Source organism: Gorilla gorilla, chromosome 5 (assembly GCF_029281585.2).
Source record: "Gorilla gorilla gorilla isolate KB3781 chromosome 5, NHGRI_mGorGor1-v2.1_pri, whole genome shotgun sequence".
NCBI lineage: Eukaryota > Metazoa > Chordata > Mammalia > Primates > Hominidae > Gorilla > Gorilla gorilla.
In genome coordinates this window covers 51252256-51275348 of record NC_073229.2, presented here as the reverse complement: position 1 = coordinate 51275348, position 23093 = coordinate 51252256, and the positions used below count along the sequence as shown (strand labels likewise).

General features: G+C 47.8%; 1 long non-coding RNA gene across 1 annotated transcript; it reads left to right on the top strand.

The window, feature by feature from the left end:
- The first annotated feature begins 452 nt into the window (after positions 1-452).
- Positions 453-21765, top strand: LOC129534147 (uncharacterized). The gene is made up of 4 exons (XR_008680606.2): positions 453-635; positions 4265-4419; positions 19934-20060; positions 21613-21765. It is a non-coding gene; the product is annotated as an uncharacterized lncRNA (long non-coding RNA).
- Positions 21766-23093: the final 1328 nt, after the last annotated feature.

Below are 23093 nucleotides of genomic sequence, written 5' to 3'. Positions count from 1 at the left end.
TTAGTGTAGCCTAAGTGTACAGTGTTCATAAAGTCTGTAGTAGTGTACGGTAATGTCCCAGGCCTCACTACTCACTGAATGACTCACCTACAGCGAATTCCAGTCCTGCAAGCTCCATTCATGTTAAGTGCCCTATATAGGTGTACCATTTTTTAATCCTTTATGCCATATTTTTACTGTACCTTTTCTATGTTTAGATACACAAATACCATTGTGTTACAACTGTCTACAGTATTCAGTACAGGGCTGCACAGGTTTGTAGCCTAGGAGCAACAGGCTAGACAATCTAGCCTAGGTGTGCTGTAGGCTGTACCAGCTAGGTGTGAGTAAAGACACCCTGTGGTGTTTGCACAACAATGTATTTCTCAGAACATGTCCCTGTCATAATGGGGCGATGACAGTGCTTCCAGAGAGGCCTCCCTCTCCAGGAGCCACAGCTCCCATCATTTCTTTCCGAGCTGCTTCCCTCAGTTTACCATTCCCGCCTGGTGCCTAAAAAGTCTGAGTTTGTGAACTCAGCTCTAAATTTCCCTTCCTGTCTTTGTTACCTATCGTTCACGCTGGAATGAATGGAAAAGGCTTGAAGGAAAGCCTGCCAGCCGCTCAGCTTGACTTTGCAAGGGGGATCACCACAGGTAAGACAGGCCTGACCCTAAGACTCAAACCACCCTATTCGCAAAGATGTCAGTGATATTAGCTAACCTTTACTAAGTAACTCCTACTTGCCAGTCACTATTCTAGGCATTTTCCTGCTGACAACCTTAAGGGGAATGTGCTTTTATTATCCCCATTTTATAGGTAAAGAAAGTGGCTGGCTGGGCGCGGTGGCTCACGCCTATAATTCCAACACTTTGGGAGGCTAAGGCGGGCAGATCACGAGGTCAAGAGATCGAGACTATCTTCGCCAACATGATGAAACCCCCTGTCTACTAAAAATACAAAAATTAGCTTGGCATGGTGGCACACGCCTGTAGTCCTAGCTACTCCGGAGGCTGAGGCAGGAGCATTGCTTGAACCCAGGAGGCAAAGGTTGCAGTGAGCCAAGATCATGCCACTGCACTCCAGCCTGGGTGGCAGAACGAGACTCCGTCTCAAAAAAAAAAATTGCTCTTTATTTTCTGATTTTTTTTTTTTTTTTTTGAGATGGAGTCTGGCTCTGTCGCCCAGGCTGGAGTGCAGTGGCGTGATCTCGGCTCACCGCAAACTCCGCCTCCCAGGTTCAAGCCATTCTCCTGCATCAGCCTCCTAAGTAGCTGGGACTACAGGCGCCGGCCACCGCACCTGGCTAATTTTTTGTATTTTTAGTAGAGACGGGGTTTCACCGTGTTAGGCAGGATGGTCTCGATCTCCTGACCTCGTGATCTGCCCGTCTCGGCCTCCCAAAGTGCTGGGATTACAGGCGTGAGCCACTGCGCCTGGCCTTATTTTCTGATTATAGAAGTAATTGTTCATTATAGAAAAATTGGAAAGTACAGAAAAATAAAGACATACATTTGCAAAATTACAAAATAAAACAAGTTATCTCTATTTCCACCCTGAAATATAATCCCATATTTAGTAAGGGTTCTTCCAGGCCTTTTTTTCTTCCTGAGTATATGTATTTCTAAACACAGCTGGGATCATTTGACACATCTGTTTTGCATCCTGATTTTTAAAATGTCTTCTATTTTCCCATGGCATGTTCTGCTCTTTTACATTACTGTTATTATTTTTAAAATTAGAGACATGGTCTTGCTATGTTTCTGCCCAGGCTGGTCTTGAACTCCTGGGTTCAAGTGATCCTGCCATCTCAGCCTCCCGAGTAGCTGTGACTACAGGCATGCAGCACTCCAGCCAGCTTCTTTTATATCGTTTTTAAATGGTTGCAAAGTCTTATATTATATATATATATGTACTGTGATGAATTTTGTTCTTAACTGATTCCCTATTGTTGGACATTTATGTAACTTCCAAGCTGTTATTATTAACCAGCATGCCAATTTTCCATGAGAAATGTATCTGGCAAGTAAATAAGACTATTCTGCAAGTTGATCACACATCTTTTCCCTATGAGAAAGGATGTGGAAAATCTAACTGTATCACAGAATTCAAAAAAGAGGCATTGATTGATCCTAGTAACTGGAGTCAGGAAGCTGTGTCATAGCCTGTTAATATTGTATTTGGACATATGTTCCGATAACATTATCTACATTGCAGCCTTCCAAATTACATCAAAGACAATGCCCTAATCATGTCAAGTTCTCCTCCACACCGTTAGCTGGAGCTGAATGGGTTCTGCTGGTGATTAATCTTACCTCTCCTGCCACTCTCAGGGTCCTGAGTGCCCTTCACCATCATCCCCATGGACTGACACCTACACATCTTACATACTTGTCCTTTGTGTATACACACTACCTTGTAATCTTTTCCCCCATAACTTACATCTCATTTCTTTGTGTGGAAAGAATCCATATCTTTGTACCATTTCAGTATTCAATTGACAAACTGTAGCAGCTTTATACACTATTAGATGAATGTATAGATTAGTGGAAACCTGTTCAGTATCCTTTTTTCTTGGAAGCATTTACAAAATGGTTTAACGTATGTCTTTGTTTTCGTTTTGTTTTGTTTTAGTTGGAGTCTCGCTCTGTCACCCAGGCTGGAGTGCAATGGCACAATCTTGACTCACTGCAACCTCTGCCTCCCAGGTTCAAGCAATTCTCCTGCCTCAGCCTCCTGAGTAGCTGGGATTACAGGTGCCCACCACCACACCTGGCTAATTTTTGTATTTTTAGTAGAGACAGGATTTCACCATATTGGCCAGGCTGGTCTCTTGGCCAGGCTGGTCTCGAACTCCTGACCTCGTGATCCGCCCGCCTCGGCCTCCCAAAGTCCTGTGATTACAGCGTGAGCCACTGCACCTGGCCTGTGTATTTTTCTTTCTTTCTTTTTTTTTTTTTAATCAAGGTGACTTTGCAGATCTAAGCAGACATTTTTTTTCTTGCACACCTAATATGTGCCAGATACTGTTCTAAGATGCTTGGGATCATCAGTGAACAAAAAACAAAAACAAAAACAAAAATCCCTCCCCTCATGAGTTTAAATTCTAGAGGGCGGGTACTGTTGGATTTCACTGTGTGGTATCAATATACTAGCATCTGCTTAGCCATACTCTTATTCCAGTTTCAGTTAAGTTCTGCCAGTTTGGATTGTGGCATAGACATTTTAACTTAGCTATATTTACAAGATAGCTTAAATAGTGTGGCTTTTTTTATTAAATAAATTTTCTGACTGGGCAAGGTGGCTCATGCCAGCACATAGGGAGGAGAGGCAGGAGGATCACTTGAGCCCAAGAGTGTTGGTACATATCTGTAGTCCCAGCTACTCAGGAGGCTGAGGCGAAGGCGTTCCCTGAGCCCAGGACATTGAGGCTGCACTGAGCTATAATCACACCACTGCACTCCAGCCTGGGCAACCTCGCAAGATCCTGTCTCAAAAATAAAATAAAATAAAAAAAATTTATGTATTGTTATTTGAGACAGAATTTTGCTCTTGTTGCCCAGGTTGGAGTGCAATGGCGAGATCTCTGCTCACTGCAACCTCTGCCTCCCGAGTTCAAGCAATTCTTCTGCCTCAGTCTCCCAAGTAGCTGGGGTTACAGGCGCCCACCACCACACCTGGCTAATGTTTGTACTTTTAGTAGAAACGGTGTTTCACCATGTTGGCCAGGCTGGTCTCAAACTCCTGACCTCAGGCAATATGCCTGCCTCGGCCTCCCAAAGTGCTGGGATTACAGGCGTGAGCCGCTGCACCCGGCCCAAATTTTCTACTTATGTATGAAGAGCGTGGAGAGTAGAGTAAGAAGACAAGAAGAAAAGGACAAGTACACAACAGGACGCTACAGTTTTCTTAAATATTAAGTATGTTGGTTGCAGTGGCTTATGCTGTAATCCCAACACTTTGGGAAGCGGAGGCAGGCAGATCACTTGAGGCCAGAAGTTCAAGGCAAACCTTGGCAACATAGCAAGACTTCATCTCTACAAAATATTTTACAAACTAGCCAGGCATAGTGGCACGCCTGTAGTCCCAGCTACTCAGGAGGCTAAGGCTGAAGGATGGCTTGAGCCCAGGAGTTGGAGGTTAAGGTGAGCTAGGATTGAGCCACTGCACTCCAGCCTGGGCAATAGAATGGGACCTTGTCTCTGAAAAACAAATAAATAAATCTCATTTATCTTTTTCACTTAGTACTGTATTTAAAAAAAAAATTCTTTTTATTTTATTTTAGAGATAGAAGTCTACCTCTGTTGCTCAAGCTGGTCTTGAACTCCAGGCCCCAAGTGATCCTCCTGCCTCAGCCTCCCAACTTGCTGGATTACAGGCATGAGCTGCTGCACCTGCCCAAGTACTGCATCTTAAAGAACCATCCCACAGAATTTGAGGGTAAGTGGTTTAAAAAAACAAAATCCTTGTTGCTCTGTGTTCATCCTTCCCATGTTTCTAACTGCTATAAAGTGTTTCACAGCAAATATCCTCCTTCATCCTCCTTCCTTTACCCACCTTCTTTCCAGGACAAGAGACAGGGTGCCAAGATCGTTCCAACTCCCTGTCCCACAGCTACAACTTATTCAAAAAAGTTCCCAGCCTGTAATCCCAGCACTTTGGGAGGCTGAGCCGAGGGGATCATTTGAGCCCGGGAGGTTGAGACCAGCCCAGGCAACATAGTAAGACCTCATCTCTACAAAAAATAAATAATAAAAAAACTAGCTGGGTGTAGTGGTGTACACCTGTAGTCCCAGCTACTTGGGAGGCTAAAGAGGAGGGATCACTTAAGCCCAGGGAGGTTGAGGCTGCAGTGAGCAGTGATTGAGCCACTGCAATTCAGCTTTGGCAACAGCGAGATCCTGCCTCAAAAAAAGAAAAAAAAACCCTACAAAACCCAACATGTGCCCTTAGGCCCTGTCCCTGGGTGCAGCCTTGCTGGGTCACAGGGCTTGTGGGCCTGTGGGTACTTATTTTACTTTAGTTACTGAGTCAGCTCTCCCTTCCCACTGCAGCACGGAAGGGCCCTGCATTCCCCTATTCTCCCCAGTGTACGGCACCATCCCACTTTCTAACTCGCCAGTCTCATAGATATAAAGTGGATCTCATTTTAATTTTGCATGTCTCTAGTCATTTTGAGTATCTAATGATTTTGAGTATTTCTATATGATGATTAACTTTTTTGGTTTCCTTGACTGTAGATTGCCTGTTCATATCCTTTGCCGATTTTCCCACTGGAGTTGTTCTTGTCTGGTTAATTGGTGAGAGCTTCCAGATATTAACCTCTTGTCAGTTTTTTAATTGAGATATAATTCATATACCAAAACATTCACCCTTTCTAAAAATTTGTTTTATTTTTTTAGAGGCAGTCTCACCATGTTGCCTAGGCTGGTTTCAAACTCCTGGGCTCAAGCAATCCTCCTGCCTCAGCCTCCGGAAGTGCTGGGAATACAGGTGTGAGCCACTGCACCTGGCCTTCACCCTTTTAAAATATACAATTCAGTAGGGTTTTAAAGTTTATTTACAGAGTTGTGCAACCATCATCATAATCTTAGAACATTTTCATCATCTCCAAAAGAAGTCATGTACCCACTAGCAGCTGCTCCCTCTCCTCCCCTTTTCTTTTTTGAGACGGAGTTTTGCGCCTGTTGCCCAGGCTGGAGTGCAATGGCAAGATCTCTGCTCACTGCAACCTCTGCCTCCCAGGTTCAAGCGATTCTCCTGCCTCAGGAGAGAAACTCTGGAAACCACTAATTTACTGTCTGTCTCTACCATTTTGCCTATTCTAGACATTTTATATAAATGGACTCATACAGTATATGGCCTTTTGGGTCTCGCTCTCTCACCCAGGCTGGAGTGCAGTGGCACGATCATGGCTCACTGCAGCTTTGAACTCCTGGGTTCAAGCAATCCTCCTGCCTCAATCTTCCAAGTGGCTGGGTTACAGGTGTGCACCACCATGCCCAGCTGTTCCTTATTAGTTTTAAACATTTTCCCCCCAGCATCAAGTATCTTGTCCACAATATGTACATTGAACAGAAATCCTTAATATTGATAAAATAAAATTCAGTTATGTTTCTTTTTCTTATGATCTGTACTTTTGCATTTCTGGTTAAGAACTTCTTTACTCTTAGGCCGGGCGCGGTGGCGCATGCCTGTCATTCCAGCACCTTAGTAGGCCGAGGCGGGCCAATCACCAGGTCAGGAGATCAAGACCATTCTGGCTAACACGATGAAACCCCATCTCTACTAAAAAAACACAAAAAATTAGCCGGGCGCGGTGGCGGACGCCAGTAGTCGCAGCTACTAGGGAGGCTGAGGCAGGAGAATGGTGTGAACCCGGGAGGCAGAGCTTTCAGTGACCCGAGATCACACCACCGCACTCCAGCCTGGACAACAGAGCAAGACTATCTAAAGAAACAAACAAAAAAAAACTTCTTTACTCTTAGGTGACAAAAATAGACAGAGGCTTACTATTTTGCACAGACTGGAGTGCAGTGGCATGGTCATGGCTCACTGTAGCTTCAACCTCCTGGGCTCAAACAGTCCCCCACCTCATTCTCCTTCATAGGTGGGACTACAGGCACATGCCACTGTGTCCGGAGTTGGTGGGTTCCTGGTCTCACTGACTTAAAGAATGAAGCCGCGGACCCTCATGGTGAGTGTTACAGCTCTTAAAGCGGCACGTCTGGAGTCTGTTCCTTCTGATGTTCAGATGTGGTCGGAGTTTCTTCCTTCTGGTGGGTTCGTGGTCTCGCTGGCTCAGGAGTGAAGCTGTAGACTTCCGTGGTGAGTGTTACAGCTCTTAAGGCAGCACGTCTGGAGTTCTTTTCCCTTCTGCTGACCTCGTGGTCTCGCTGGGCTCAGGAGTGAAGCTGCAGATCTTTGCGGCGAATGTTACAGCTCATGAAACCAGCGTGGACCCAAAGAGTGAGCAGTAGCAAGATTTATTGCAAACAGCAAAACAACAAAGAAACCTTTCACCGTGTGAAGAAGACCCGAGTAGGTTGTCACTGCTGGCTCCAGCAGCCTGCTTTTATTCTCTTATCTGGCCCCACCCACATCCTGCTGATTGGTTGAGCCGAGTGGCCTGTTTTGTCAGGGCGCTAATTGGTGCATTTACAATCCCTGAGCTAGATACAAAGGTTCTCCACATCCCCATCAGATTAGTTAGATACAGAGTTTTGACACACAGGTTCTCCAAGGCCCCACCAGAGCAGCTAGATACAGAGTGTCGATTGGTGCACTCACAAACCTTGAGCTAAACACAGGGTGCTGATTGGTGTATTTACAATCCCTGAGCTAGACATAAAGACTCTCCACGTCCCCACCAGACTCAGGAGCCCACCTGGCTTCACCTACTGGATCCCACACGGGGGGTGCAGGTGGAGCTGCCTGCCAGTCCTGCGCCGTGCGCTCGCACTCCTCAGCCCTTGGGTGGTCGATGGGACTGGGTGCCCTGGAGCAGGGGGTGGTGCTCGTCCGGGAGGCTCGGGCTGCACAGGAGCACATGGAGTGGGTGGGAGGCTCAGGCATGGCGGGCTGCAGGTCCGGAGCACTGCCCCGCGGGAAGGCAGCTAAGGCCCAGCGAGAAATCGAGCACAGCGCTGGTGGGCTGGCACTGCTGGGGGACCCAGTACACCCTCCGCAGCCACTGGCCCGGGTGCTAAGTCCCTCATTGCCCGGGGCCAGCAGGGCTGGCTGGCTGCTCCGAGTGCGGGGCCCACCAAGCCCACGCCCACCTGGAGCTCCAGCTGGCCCGCAAGCGCCGCAGGAAGCCCCGCTTCCCGCTCGCGCCTCTCCCTCCATACCTCCCTGCAAGCTGAGGGAGTGGGCTCCAGCCTTGGCCAGCCCAGAAAGGGGCTCCCACAGTGCAGTGGGGGGGGGGGCTGAAGGGCTCCTCAAATGCCGCCAAAGTGGGAGCCCAGGCAGGGGAGGTGCCGAGAGTAAGCGAGGGCTCTGAGGACTGCCAGCACGCTGTCACCTCTCACCACCATGCCGGGCTAATTTTTTTTTTTTTTTGGAGACCAAGTCTCGCTCTGTCACCCAGGCTGGAATGCAGTGGCGCAATCTCGGCTCACTGCAACCTCTGCCACCAGGGTTCTAGCAATTCTCCTACCTCAGCCTCCTGAGTAGCTGGGATTACAGGCTCCTGCCACCATGCCCGGCTAATTTTTTTTGTATTTGTAATAGAGACGGGGTTTCGCCATGTTGGCCAGGCTGGGCTTGAACTCTTGACCTCAGGTGATCCACCTGCCTTGGCCTCCCAAAATGCTGGGATTACAGGCACAAGCCACTGTGCCTGGCCTTTTTTTTTTTTTTTTTTTAATTTTGTTATTGTCTGTCAACTTATACCTAACCAGCCAAGTTTTGTATTTTTTATAGAGATGGGGTTTTGCCATGTTGCTCAGACTGGTCTCAAACTCCTGAGCTCAAGTGATCCACCCGCCTTAGCCTCCCAAAGTGTTGGGATTACAGGCGTGAGCCACCACAACCCAAAATATTATTTTTTATTTTCTCTTACATTTAAGTTTTTTTTTTGTTTGTTTGTTTTTTTTTTTGAGACGGATTCTTGCTCTGTCACCCAGGCTGGAGTGCAGTGGTGCGATCTCAGCTCACTGCAACCTCTGCCTCCTGGGTTCAAGCGATTCTCCTGCCTTAGCCTCCTGAGTAGCTGGGACTACAAGCACGTGCCACCATCCAGCTAATTTTTTGTATTTTCAGTAGAGACGGGGTTTCACCGTGTTAGCCAGGATGGTCTTGATCTCCTGACCTCGTGATCCCAGCCTCCCAAAGTGCTGGGATTGCAGGCGTGAGCCACCGCGCCCGGCCCTTAAGTTTTTAATCCATCTGGTTTCCTCTTGTACATGGTGTTGGGTAGGATCCAGTTTTATGTGTCTCTGGATAGTGAGCTAATCTTCCAGCGCTATATCCGAACAGTCCGTTCCTGTCTCAGTGATCTGTGCTGCCACTGTTATTCTGTATTAAGCTCCCACATATGTGTCTCTAGCTTCTCTTTTCTTTTATTCTTTTTCGAGATGAAGTCTTACTCTGTTGCCCAGGCTGGAGTGCAGTGGTGCAATCTTGGCTCACTGCAACCTCCACCTCCTGGGTTCAAGTGATTCTCCTGCCTCAGCCTCCCAAGTAGCTGGGACTACATGCATGGACTATCAGGCCTGGCTAATTTTTCATATTTAGTAGAAACAGGGTTTCACCATGTTGGTCAGGCTGGTCTCCAACTCCTGACCTCAGGTGATCCACCCCCCTCAGCCTCCCAAAGTGTTGGGAGTACAGGGGTGAGCCACCATGCCCAGCCAATATTTTTTAGTTTTGCTAGTGTGAATAGAATATTTTTTTGGGGGGGTTATATTTCTAGTTGATTTTTTGCTGATGTGGAAATAAATGTTATTGGTTGATTTTTTTTATCCAGCTACTTTGCTAAATTCTCTTATTAGCAATAATAATTTATCTCTAATCTTTTTTTATTGTTGTTGATTCTGGTTTATTTTCTTTCTTTATTTTTCTTTATTTTTTTGAGATGGAGTCTCACCCTGTCACTCAGGCTGGAGTGCAGTGGTGCCAATCTCAGCTCACTGCAGCCTCAGCCTCCCAGGTTCAAGTGATCCTTCCACCTCAGCCTCCCAAGTAGCTGGGATTGCAGGTGCCTGCCATCATGCCTGGCTAATTTTTGTATTTTTAGTAGAGATGGGGTTTCACTATGTTGGCCAGGCTGATCTTGAACTCCTGGCCTCAAGTGATCCACCCACCTTGGCCTCCCAGAGTGCTGGAATCAAAGGTGTGAGCCACTGCACCTAGCCTATTTTCTTTCTTTCTTTCTTTTTTTTTTTTTTTTTGGTTGAGATGGAGTTTCACTCTGCTGCCCAGGCTGGAGCACTGTGGTGCGATCTCAGCTCACTGCAATCTTCACCTCCCAAGTAGCTGGGACTACAGGCAGGCACCACCACACCTGGCTAATTTTTGTATTTTTAGTAGAGATGGGGTTTCATGGTGTTGCCCAGGCTGGTCTCGAACTGCTGATTTCAAGTGATCTGCCCGCCTCAGCCTCCCAAAGTGCTGGAATTACAGGCATGAACCACCACGCCTGGCCCAATTCTGGTTGATTTTCTGTATAATTAGATATCTGCAAAAAATGAATTTGCCTCTTTTTTTTTTTTTGAAATGGAGTCTTGCTCTGTCACCAGGCTGGAGTGCAGTGGCGCGACCTTGACTCGCTGCAACCTCTGCCTCCTGGATTCAAGTGATTCTCCTGCCTCAGCCTCCCGAGTAGCTGGGATTACAGGCATGCGCCACCACGCCCTGCTAATTTTTGTATTTTTAGTAGAGACAGGGTTACACCATGTTGGCCAGGATGGTCTTGATCTCTTGACCTCGTGATCTGCCCGCCTCAGCCTCCCAAAGTGCTGGGATTATAGGCATGAGCCACCGCACCTGGCCTTGCCTCTTGTTTTTGTTTGTTTGAGACAGAGTCTCACTCTGTTGCCCAGGCAGGAGTACAGTGGCATAATCATGAGTCACTGCAGCCTTGGCCTCCTAGGCTCAACTGATTCTCTCATCTCAGCCTTCCAAATAGCTGGGACCACAGGCACACACCACCGTGCCCAGCTAAGTTTTGTAATTTTTGTAGAGATGGGGTCTCACCCTGTTGCCCAGGCTGATCTTGAACTCCTGGGCTTAAGTGATCCTCCCACTTCTGCCTCCCAAAGTGCTGGGATTATAGGCATGAGCCACCGTGCCTAGTCTCAAATTCTTTATACAACAAATCTTTGGAAGCATTTCTGAAAATATAGCAGAACATTGTTTATTGAGTATGTCTGAGATTTGACCTATTCCAGATTATTTCCAGGGTTTAGATATCTTAACTCCCAAAACAACACGGTGATTAAAAATATATATATATGTTTTGGCATAAAAAGGAATGGTTTGTAATATGGGACATAAGGTATTATAAGAAATAAACACATTTTTAAAGCATAGTGCCTCCAGAAAGTATATCAGAGTGTGACTCATTAGGACATCTTAAATGGCTGATATTCTGTATAGATGGAAAACATGTCCACGTTTACCTAAAATTAGAAAAGAATAATACGTTACATAAAACAGGAAATACTTAATGTAAAAACAGAATATATCGTATTTACCAATTCTCATACTAGAAAACACATAGAGCAATAGTAAAGTGGTATGTGAACTCCCCTTTCCTAGGATTCTTGTTGATCTGAAAAACGAGCATGAAGAAAGGTCAGATCTGGCCCCAGCTGCAGGCCGAGAAGCGCGCAGAGCCACAGCCAGCCTGCAGGGTGGTCTGCTCTTGCTTCGGGCTTTCTCTTTGAGTCTGTACATCTGGAGTGGCCTTCTTCGTAGTAAGTGTACACAGTAGAGGTTGTTCTCTTGTGTTAAAGAAGTCTAGAGGCTCATTTCCAGGCAGTGTGGTGGCTCCCTGAGGCTATCAGTGCCCCAGGCTCCTTCTGTTTTTTTTCCACTGCCATCCTCAGCCTGTGGCTTCTTTAAGGTCACACCACATGTGGAAGATGGCCCCTTTAGCTCCAGCCATCACATCCACATTCCAGTCAGGAAGAAAGAGGAAGCTAAGTCAGCTCCCCTTAAAGCATCACTCTCCAACTTTAGCTCAACATGTGTAACTCAACAGGGGGTCTTGTTATAATATAGATTCAGATTCAGTAGGTCTGGGCTGGGGCCCAAGATTCTGCACTTCTAACAAAGTACCACACTTGGAGTAATAAGGCTTTAAAGAACTTTCCGGAAGCCCTGCTTAGTGACTTCTGCTCTCATTTCATTGGCTAAAACTGCATCATACAACCAGATTCATTGGTACCCACAGAAAATTGGAAAACTGCTTGGTGTGGGGACCACTCCATTTCCCAAATCTGGTGTCAGAAATGATACCATCACAAAGAAGATGAGGAAAAAATAATTTAAAGAAAAAAAAAGTGACATGGTTTGGAAGTATTGTGTGTCACGAGTGAGAGTATAGAAGAAAACTGAAAACTCAGCTGGGCACGGTGGCTCACCCCTGTAATCCCAGCACTTTGGGAGGCCAAGGCAGGCAGATCACAAGGTCAGGAGTTTGAGACCAGCCTGGCCAAGATAGTGAAACCCCATCTCTACTAAAAATACAAAAATTAGTCGGGCATGGTGGTGCGTGCCTGTAGTCCCAGCTACTTGGGAGGCTGAAGCAGGAGAATTGCTTGAACCCGGGAGACGAAGGTTGTGGTGAGCCAAGATTGCGCCACTGCACTCCAGCCTGGGCAACAGAGCGAGACTCCATCTCAAAAAAGAAAACTGAAAACTCTTTTTCCCTTGCAGTGGCCTGTGAGAGGGGCTAGGGTAACGTTCTGAAGGGCTAAGAAAGACTCGTCCCCTGGCTTGGTCTTGCATGTATTCTTCATATTCAGCTTGTGGTGGTTTTTAACTCCACATATAAACCTCCAAGATCCTGTAGCTCTACAATTATATCGATATGAAAAGCTTTGGCTGGCACAGTGGCTCATGCCTGTAATCCCAGCACTTCGGGATGCTGAGGCGGCAGATCACGAGGTCAGGAGTTTGAGATCAACCTGACCAACATGGTGAAACCCCGTCTCTACTAAAAATACAAAAACTAGCTGGGTGTGGTGGCAGTCACCTGTAATCCCAGCTACTCAGGAGGCCGAGGCAAGAGAATCGCTTGAACCCAGGAGACGGAGGTTTCAGTGAGCCGAGATTGCGCCACTGCACTCCGGCCTGGGTGACAGACAGAGATTCCGTCTTAAAAAAAAAAAAAAAAAAAAGAAAGCTTTAAAAAAATCTTCAGGAGGCCGGGCACGGTGGCTCACGCCTGTAATCTCAGCACACTTTGGGAGGCTGAGGCAGGTGGATCACCTGAGGTCGAGAGTTTGAGACCAGCCTGACTAACATGGAGAAACCCCCTCTTTACTAAAAATACAAAATTAGCCGGGCATGGTGGCACGTGCCTGTAATCCCAGCTACTTGGGAGGCTGAGGCAGGAGGATCACTTGAACCCAGAGGCAGACGTTGCAGTGAGTCGAGATTGTGCCATTGCACTCCAGTCTGGACAACAGCAAAACTCCATCTCCAAAAAAAAAAAAAAAAAAAAAAAAAAAAAAAAAAATCTTCAGGATCCTAATCCAACAGTAAAAAGATTGAGACATTCTTGATCATCAAGGGCAACAGATGATACAAGAATGACAGGAGGTTTATGACTGTGCAGTTTGCTCTCTTTTATGAATCTGAATATTTTTCAAGAAAAACAATTCAAAGATATCCAGAATATATAAAGAATTCCTACAATCCAACAACAACAAAAAGCGACCTGGTTAAAATACTAACTGCACAACAGTTAGGATGGCTATTTTTTTTTTTTTTTTTTGAGACTGCATCTCGCCCTGTTGCCCAGGCTGTAGTGCATGGTGCAATCATAGCTCACTGCAGCCTTGCGCTCCTGGGCTCAAGTGATTCTCCTGGCTCAGCCTCCCAAGTAACTGGGACTACAGGTGCGCCACCACACCTGGCTAATTATTTTTTTATTTTTTGTGGAGACGGTGTTTCACCATGTTGCCCAGGCTGGTCTTGAACTCCTGGGCTTAAGCAATCCTCCCACCTCGGCCTCCTGAAGTGTTGGGATTACAGGTGTGAGCCACCACTTCCAGCACAGGATGGCTATTATAAAACAAAGAGAATCCCAGAAAATAACAGGTGGTGAGGATATAGATAGGAACTCTTGTGCATTGCTGGTCATTCGTGGAGGAACTGTAAAATGACACAGCCTCTGAGAATATAGGTACAGAAACCAAACCAAACTGTTTTTGCTATTCTCTCATGATGATCAACACAGAAGACTTCTGTGGCCTCTGGTCACTAAGAATTGCATGCAGAGTTCTCCCTACTAGTAACCAATCAATCAATTCTATAGCAAACACCAGCTGGGTGTCCTCCAAATCAATTCCAACACTGTCTTTGTGGAGATAGCAACAGATCCCACAGGTTGAGGGCTCAGTCCCACAAGACTGCCCCCCGCTTCTGATGCCAATTGTAAGCTCCAGGTTGTCTAGCCTGTGCTTCCAACCAAGGGGCTATAAATCAGAGTTCCCACGACCCTCTCCTTGCATTCTATTAATCTGCTGGAGTGGCTCACAGAACTCAGGGAAACACGTGCTTATGTTTACCAGTTTATTATGTTGACCTAAGGAAAGAAACTGAGGCAAAATAGATATAGTGAGTTTATTTGGGCCAAGGTTGAGGACTGCAGCCTGGGAAACACTGGGAAGTGGCCCAGAGAACAAAGGAGAGGGTGTTTGTTTGTTTGTTTGTTGAGACAGTCTCACTCTGTTGCCCAGGCTGGAGTGCAGTGGCGCGATCTCGGTTCACTGCAACCCCTGCCTCCCGGGTTCAAGCGATTCTCCTGCCTCAGCCTCCTGAGTACCTGGGATTACAGGTGCCCACCATCACGCCTGGATAATTTTTGTATTTTTAGTAGAGACAGGGTTTCACTATGTTGGCCAGGCTAGTCTCGAACTCCTGACTTCATGATCCACCTGCGTCAGCCTCCCAAAGTGTTGGGATTACAGGTGTGAGCCACCGTGCCCAGCCTGATAATTTTTTAAATTAATTTTTTGTTTTGTTTTGATACAGGGTCTCACTCTGTCATCCAGGCTGGAATGCAGTGGTGTGATCATTGCTCACTGCAGCCTCTACTTCCCAGGCTCAAGTGATTCTCCCACCTCAGCCTCCTGAGTAGCTGGGACTACAGGTGTGCATCACCCTGCCTGACTAATTTTTTTCTATTTTTTGTAGAGATGGGGTCTCACCATGTTGCCCAGGCTTGTCTCGAACTCCTGGGCTTAAGTGATCCATCCACCTGGGCCTGCCAAAGTGCTAGGATTAAAGGCATGAGCTACTGTGCTGGGGCTGGGACTGATCATTTAAAGGGGTCTGGCATTCCTCACATAAGTTTCTTTCTCACTTACAAAGGATATTACTAAGGATACTGATGAACACCAGATGAAGAGATGAATAGGGTAATCTATGAGGGAAGGAGTGTGGAGCTTCCATGCCCTCTCCAGGTGCCCCACCCCTCCAGGAACCTCCAGGTGTTCAGCATGGAGGCTTCATTACTTAGGCATGATTAGTTAAATCGTTGGCCCTTGGTGATCAACTCAACCTTCAGCCCTCTCCCCTCCCTGGAAGTTTGGGGTGGTGCTAAAAGTCTCAAACTTCTAACCATGCCTTGGTCTTTCCGGTGACCAATCCCCATCCTGAAGCTACCTAGGGGCTACCAGCTACCAGCCAACTTATTAGCATACAAAAAGACACTTGTATTTTGAAGATTTCAAGGTTTCTAGGAGTTATATGTAAGGAGACCAAGTATATATTTCACAGTATCACAAGCCACTGCGTAAAACAGTATGGCGGTTCCTCAAAAAATCGAACATCGAATTACAACATGATCCAGCAATTCCACTTCTGGGTACGTACCCAGAAGAATTGAAAAGAATTTAAAAGAATTGAGGCCGGGCATGGTGGCTCACGGCTGTAATCCCAGCACTTTGGGAGGCTGAGGCAGGCGGATCACCTGAGGTTAGGAGTTCGAGACCAGCCTGGCCAACATGGTGAAACCCCGTCTCTACTAAAAATACAAAAAATTAGCCGCGCGTGGTGGCAGGCGCCTGTAATCCCAGCTACTCAGGAGACTGAGGAATCACTTGAACCCGGGAGGCGGAGGTTGCAGTGAGCTGAGATTGTGCCACTGCACTCCAGTCTGGGCAAAAGGAGAGAAACTCTGTCTCAAAAAAAAAAAAAAAAAAAAAGAAAGCAGGGACTCAGATATTGGTACACTCAAGTTTATAGCAGCATTATTCACAACAGTCAAAAGACAGAAGCAACCCAAGCATCCACCAATGGATGAATGGATAAACAAAATGTGGCATATGCATGCAATGGAATATTACTCAGCCTTAAAAAGGAAGGCGGTTCTGGCACATGCTACAACATGGATGAACCTTGAAGACACTATGCTAAGTGATATAAGCCCGTGACAAAATTATTGTATGATTCCACTTATATGAGGTACTTAGAGTAGTCACACTCATAGACACACAAAGTAGAAGGGTGGTCGCCAGGGGCTGGAGAGAAGGGAATGAAGAGTATTCAGTTTAGCCTAAAGCTGCCTCCTTATAGTATAAGCTTGGCATAAAGGTTTCTCTGGCTGCGCATGGTGGCTCATGCCTGTAATCCCAGCACTTTGGGAGGCCGAGGTGGGCGCATCACCTGAGGTTGGGAGTTTGAGACCAGCCTAACCAACATGGAGAAACCCCATCTCTATTAAAAGTACAAAATTAGCTATGTGCGGTGGCACATGCCTGTAATCCCAGCTACTCAGGAGGCTGAGGCAGGAGAATCGCTTGAAGCCGGGATGCGGAGGTTGCAGTGAGCCGAGATTGCACCATTGCACTCCAGCCTGGGTAAGAAGAGTGAAACTCTGTCTAAAGAATAAAGAAATAAAAATTTTAAAAAGAGGTTTCTCTGTACATAGTGAACTGTAACCTAACTGGATGTGTAAACAGCCTGTACCAATCATGGAGTTTTAGCCAATAGGAAGCAGCCAGCTGTTCAAATGGTTCAAACAAGGCCAATGCCAAGCTGTAGCCAATCCAGCTGTTTCCATGCCTCACTTGCACTTTCTGCACGCTACTTGCTTTTTTCTGTTCACGCGCCGTCGTCCTTTCTGGCCGCTGAGGCAGCACAGAGTCCTCTGAAATCTGGTGGTTCTGGGGGCTGCCGTGATGCAGGAATCATTCTTTGTTCAGTTAGACTCTGCTAAATTTAATTTGTCTAAGTTTTTCTTTGAACAGGAGTTACTGTTTAATGGGTACAGAGTTGCAGTTTGGGAAGGAAAAAAAACATCTGAAAACGTATGGTAGTGACAATCGTGCAACCAGGTCAGTGTACTTAATGCCACAAAATGTGCACTTAGTGGCATTTGCGGAGCCTGTTTGCTCTCTCAGCAGCCCCGACTGTCCTCTTCCCGCTGGAGGGATGTCTCCCTAGGCTTGGTTGCTGGCCTCTTGTTCTGCAGCTCTTCCTGCTCATTGGACACTCAACACTAACTCGAAGCCCACCCTTTTACTCTGGGGAAGGTGGTTGTGCTCCTCAGGGATTATTTCTCTGGCAGCTGCAGAAATCATGTGTCTCAGGATTGGGTGATTTTTGAGGTGTGTGAGGATGTACTTGTGTACTTCACTCATGGGGAATGGCACTATCTCACCCCTCCAAGAGGAATCTCCACAGCATGTGATGATAAAGAATTTCAGGAAGGTGGTATTGAGAGGTGACAGCGTGCTGGCAGCCCTCGCTTGCGCTCAGCACCTCCTCGGCCTCAGTATCTGCTCTGGCCACACTTGAGGAGCCCTTCAGCCCGCCGCTGCACTGTGGGAGCCCTTCTCTGGGCTGGCGGAGGCCGGAGCCGGCTCCCTCTGCTTGCAGGGAGGTGTGGAGGGAGAGGCGCAGGCGGGAACCAGGGCTGCGCGCCAGCTCGAGTTCCAGGTGGGTGCGGGCTCGGCAGACCCCACACTCGGAGCAGCCAGCTGGCCCCGGGCAGCGAGGGGTTTACCACCCAGGCCAGCAGCTGTGGAGGGGGCGCCGGGTCCCCCAGCACTGCCGGGCCGCCTGCACCGTGCTCAAATTCTCGCTGGGCCTCAGCCATCTCCCCGCGGGGCAGGGCTCCGGACCTGCAGCCCACCATGCCTGAGCCCCTCCCCCGCGATGGGCTCCCGTGAGGCCAGAGCCTCCCGGACGGGCGCTGCCGCCTGCTCCGCTGCCCTCAGTCCCATTGACTGCCCAAGAGTTGAGGAGTGCAGGCATGCGGCGTGGGACTGGGAAGCAACTCCGCTCTGGCGCGGGATCCACTAGGCAAAGCCAGCTGGGCTCCTGAGTCGGGTGGGGACTTGGAGAACTTTTATGTCTAGCTGGAGGATTGTATATGCACCAATCAGCACTCTGTGTCTAGCTAATCTAGTGGGGACTTGGGGAACTTTTATGTCTAACTAAAGGATTGTAAATGCACCAATCAGCACTCTGTGTCTAGCTCAAGGTTTGTAAACACACCAATCAGCACTCTGTGTCTAGCTCAAGGTTTTTAAAGGCACCAATCAGTGCTCTGTGTCTAGCTAATCTAGTGGGGACTTGGACAGCTTTTGTGTCTAGCTAAAGGATTACAAATATACCAATCAGAACTCTGTGTCTAGCATAGGGATTGTAAACGCACCAATCAGCACCCTGTCAAAACAGACCAATCAGCTCTCTGTAAAATGGGCCAATCAGCAGGATGTGTGTGTGTGTGTGTGTGTGTGTGTGTGTGGGGTGGGTGGGGGGCCGTCGGATAAGGGAATAAAAGCAGGCGGCAAGCTGCTCAGGTCCCTTCCACATTGTGGTAGCTTTGTTCTTTTGTTGCTTGGAATAAATTTTACTGTTGGTCACTCTTTGGGTCCAGAGTGCTTTTATGAGCTGTAACACACATTGAGAAGGTTTGCAGTTGTAAGTCCTGAGGCCAGTGAGACCATGAACTTACTGGGAGAAATGAACAACTCCAGGTGTGCTATATTAAGAGCTGAAAATCTGCAGCTTCACTCCTGAAGCTAGCAAGACCATGAAGCCACCAGAAGGAAGAAACTGTGAACACATCTGAACATCAAAAGGAACAAACTCCGGACACACCATCCTTAAGAACTATAACACTCAACCGTGAGGGTCTGTGGCTTCATTCTCGAACTCAGTGAGACCATAGAACCCACCAGTTTTGGACACAGTATGATCTGACTGCCTTGGGAATTCTCTGACTGTAAATTCATGTATTGCTAACTAAATCATTGCTGCTGCCAGGTGTGGTGGCTCACGCCTGTAATCCTATCACTTTGGCAGGCTAAGGTGGGCAGGTCACCTGAGGTCAGGAGTTGGAGACCAGCCTGGCAAACATGGTGAAACTCCATCTGTACTAAAAATACAAAATTTAGCCAAGCATGGCGGTGCGTACCTGTAATCCCAGCTACTGGGAGGCTGAGGCAGGAGAATTGCTTGAACCCGGAAGGCTAGAGGTTGCAGTGAGCCGAGATCGTGCCACTGTACTCCAACCTGGGCAACACGGTGAGACTCTGTTTCAGAAATCATTGGTGCTGCCCATTGTTGGTAGTGGTCTGGTCTAAAGGTTCCAGTTTTGTTTACTTTAGTTTCTAAATCCGTGCAAGCTGCGTGGTCCCTCTCCATGAAAAGTGGACTATTCCTGCTTCCCGCTAATGCTGGGTTCTGCTATTTCCCTTGCTGGAAATTGGACGCTTTCTTACTTTCTTGTGCTGAGTCTTGACTATCACCTCCCGGCACCCCAGTGATTTTCACTGGTATTGAAGCCCTGCCCTGTGGAGTTTTACTTCCTGGCCTATTACAGAGTAGCTGTGTCTGTGCTTTGCCACCAAGTTCTTTTTTTTTTTTTTTTTTTTTTTTTGAGATGGAGTTTTGCTCTTATTCCCCAGGCTGGAGCGCAATGGCACAATCTCAGCTCACTGCAACCTCCGTCTCCCAGGTTCAAGCAATTTTCCTGCCTCAGCCTCCCAAGTAGCTGGGATTACAGTCATGCGCCACCACGCCCGGTGAATTTTGTATTTTTAGTAGAGATGGGGTTTCTCCATGTTGGCCAGGCTGGTCCCTAACTCCCAGCCTCAGGTGTTCCACCCGCCTCAGCCTCCCAAAATGCTGGGATTACAGGCGTGAACCACCACGCCTGGCCTGCCACCAAGTTCTTTAGTGGTCTGCCTGGCCATGTCTGTTTCCCAGAGACAGAAGGGCTCAGACTGCTTTGGGTTCATTATCTTCCCTTTCCTCTTTTCAGCGTTATGAACTGAACTTTATTTTTTCCAACCTAAACCAATCATCCTGCATTGGGATGGATGGATTGAGGGAAAGATCATGGTACCAGATCTGCAGGCAGCTGGGGACAGAAGTCTTCACTTGCACGGGTGAGTGAGACGCTGTAGCATCTCTCTTTGTTGCAGCTCCTTCCCTGCACCATTAAAAATGCTGAAGAGCTCAGGGAAAAAGACTGTCGAGTCCTTGTTTTCTCTCTTGGTCTCTAAGCTGCCATGCAGAAACCCAGTTGCAACCCTAAAGAAGGCACGCTGCTTTCCTCTGGGTTAGCCAGTGGCCCGACGTGGTGGCCTCTGCTTGGTCCACTGCATGTGGTGAAGACGCAAGGCCTTCCACACTCATGGCCATTCCCCTTTTCCTCTTTTTGGTTTTCTTGCCTCTTTCCATTTAGGCGTTGACTTCGTCTTACACACGAGATGACAGCCTTACTTACTCCCCAGTGCCTCCTAGCCTCTCTGTTCCCCCTCTCATTCTCCTTCATACATTACCAGTATTCTCAGCTGCCCTTGTCTGCTGGCCCTTGGAGGGTTTCATTTCTGACACCAATCCCTACTCTTTTTTTTTTTTTTTTTTTTTTTTAGAGTGTTTTCGCTCTTGTTGTCCAGGCTAGAGTGCAATGGCACAATCTCGGCTCACTGCCACTTCAGCTCACCATCTCAGCTCACTGCCGACTCCTGGGTTCAAGTGATTCTCCTGCCTCAGCCTCCCGAGTAGCTGGGATTACAGGCGCCCACCACCACGCCTGGCTAATTCTTTTGTATTTTTAGTACAGACGGGGTTTCACCATGCTGGCCAGGTTGGTTTCAAACTCCTGACCTCAAATGATCTGCCCACCTTGGCCTCCCAAAGAAGTGCTGGGATTACAGGCGCGAGCCATCGTGCCCAGCCGTTTTTTGTTTTTGTGTGTGTTTTTTTTTTTTTTTTTTGAGACGGAGTTTTGCTCTGGTCACCCAGGTTGGAGTGCAATGGCGTGATCTCGGCTCACTGCAACTTCTGCCTCCTGGGTTCAAGCGATTCTCCTGCCTCAGCCTCCCAAGTAGCTGAAATTACAGGTGCCTGCCACCATGTCCAGATAATTTTTATATTTTTAGTAGAGATGGGGTTTCATCACGTTGACCAGGCTGGTCTCAAACTCCTGACCTCAGGTGATCCGCCTGCCTCGGCCTCCCAAAGTGCTGGGCCAATCCCTACTCTATTAAGGATTGTGAAGATAAGTGCCATACCATAACTGTCCTCTTTTTGCTGTACTTGATTATTCTGTCTTTGAAAAAATTTTTTTTTAATTTATTTTGAGATAGGGTCTCACTCTGTTGCCCAGGCCACACTGCTCACTGCAACCTCAACTTCCCAGGCTCAGGTGATTCTCCCACCTCAGCCTCCCAGGTAGCTGGCACTACAGACATGTGCCACCATGCACAGCTGATTTTTTTTTTTTTTTTAATTTTTTGTAGAGATGGGGTTTCACCATGTTAGCCAGGCTGGTCTCAAACTCCTGGGCTCAAGTGATCTGCTCACCTCAGCCTTCCAAGTGCTGAGATTACAGGCTTGAGCCACTTCGTCCAGCCTGAGTACTCTGTTCTTCTCAAGTTGATTTTTGTGCAGAATGGGGATCAAACCAGGTCATGTTGTGTTTTTCCTTGCCAGGTGGTGAGAGCAGAACTGAGAAGGTGGGGTCAACTTTAAAGATGGGCATTTCCAAGGACACGGAGTGTTGAGCATTGAGTCCATTGGGAGGACTCCAAACGCCAGGCTCCAGAGATCCAAATTTGTAGAATCGCATGAATCCCAAGAAATCACAAGAGATCTTAGAAGAAAAGGATCCTTCAAGTGTGGTGAGTGCAGTAAGGGATCTAGTAGGAAGTCACACCTTTCTGTTTGCAGAGTAAAGACGTGTGAAGAAGCCCTGAAGAACAGCCACAAGTTCTCCCCCAGACGTGCACTGCTCCAGGGAAAACCCACACCTGCAGTGAGCGCAGGAACATCTCTGTGTGACGATGTGGCCGTCCACTGCAGAGAAGGCCCAGGAGTGTGTGGAAAGCCTTCACAGATGTAGCCCACATGGAAGAGCCTAGCAGATGATGAGGCCCTTTCCTCCCACCACAGAGCACGTGTGAGAATGGAGCGCAGGCACCTTCTCTCAGAAGGCCATTGTTGTTGATCAGGCGGTCCACTCTGGAGACTTTGGAAGCTGTCTAGGATGTAAAGATCTAGGATGTAAAGAATGCAGGAATGATTTCAGAGAGGGATCACACCTCACTGCATGCCAGAGAGTTCAGGCTCCAATGAGCCATATATGTGCAGGAGGTGTGGAAGAGCTTTTGTGTGTGTTATACTGCAGAACTGGAGGGACGCCATCAGTGTACCTGAGTGGCAAAGCCTTTAGGGAGAGCTCCCAAGTCCTGGCTCATCAGTGCATTCACACCAGGGGAAAAGCCTTTTACAGGTGGGGAGGCCTTCAGGGATCAGCCTCACGTCATTGTCAGAGTTTTCATTTTGGGAAGAAGCCTTTACATTTTTATTTTTTGAGATAGTGTAACTCTATCGACCAGGCTGGAGTGCAGTTGTGCAATCACAGCTCACTGCAGCCTTGCCTTCCTGGGCTCAAGTCATCCTCCCACCTCAGCCTACTGAGTAGCTGGGACTACAGGTGCACACCACCATGCCCAGCTAAGGAAGGAGCCTTAAGAATGCCAGAGGTCAACCAGGCACAGTGGCACACGCCTGCAATCCCAGCACTTTGAGAGGCCAAGGCGGACGGATCACCTGAGGTCAGGAGTTTGAGACCAGCCTGACCAACATGGAGAAACCTCGTCTCTACTAAAAATGCGAAATTAGCCAGGCGTGGTGGTGCATTCCTGTAATCCCAGCTACTTGGGAGGCTGAGGCAGGAGAATCGCTTGATCCCGGAAGGCAGAGGTTGCGGTGAGCCGAGATCGTGCCATTGCACTCCAGTCTGGGTGACAGAGCAAGGCTCTATCTCCAAAAAAAAAAAAAAAGGGTCGGGCGCCGCGGCTCACGCCTGTAATCCCAACACTTTGGGAGGCCGAGGTGGGTGGATCACTTGAGGTCAGGAGTTCAAGACCAGCCTGGCTAACATGGTGAAACCCCATCTCTACTAAAATACA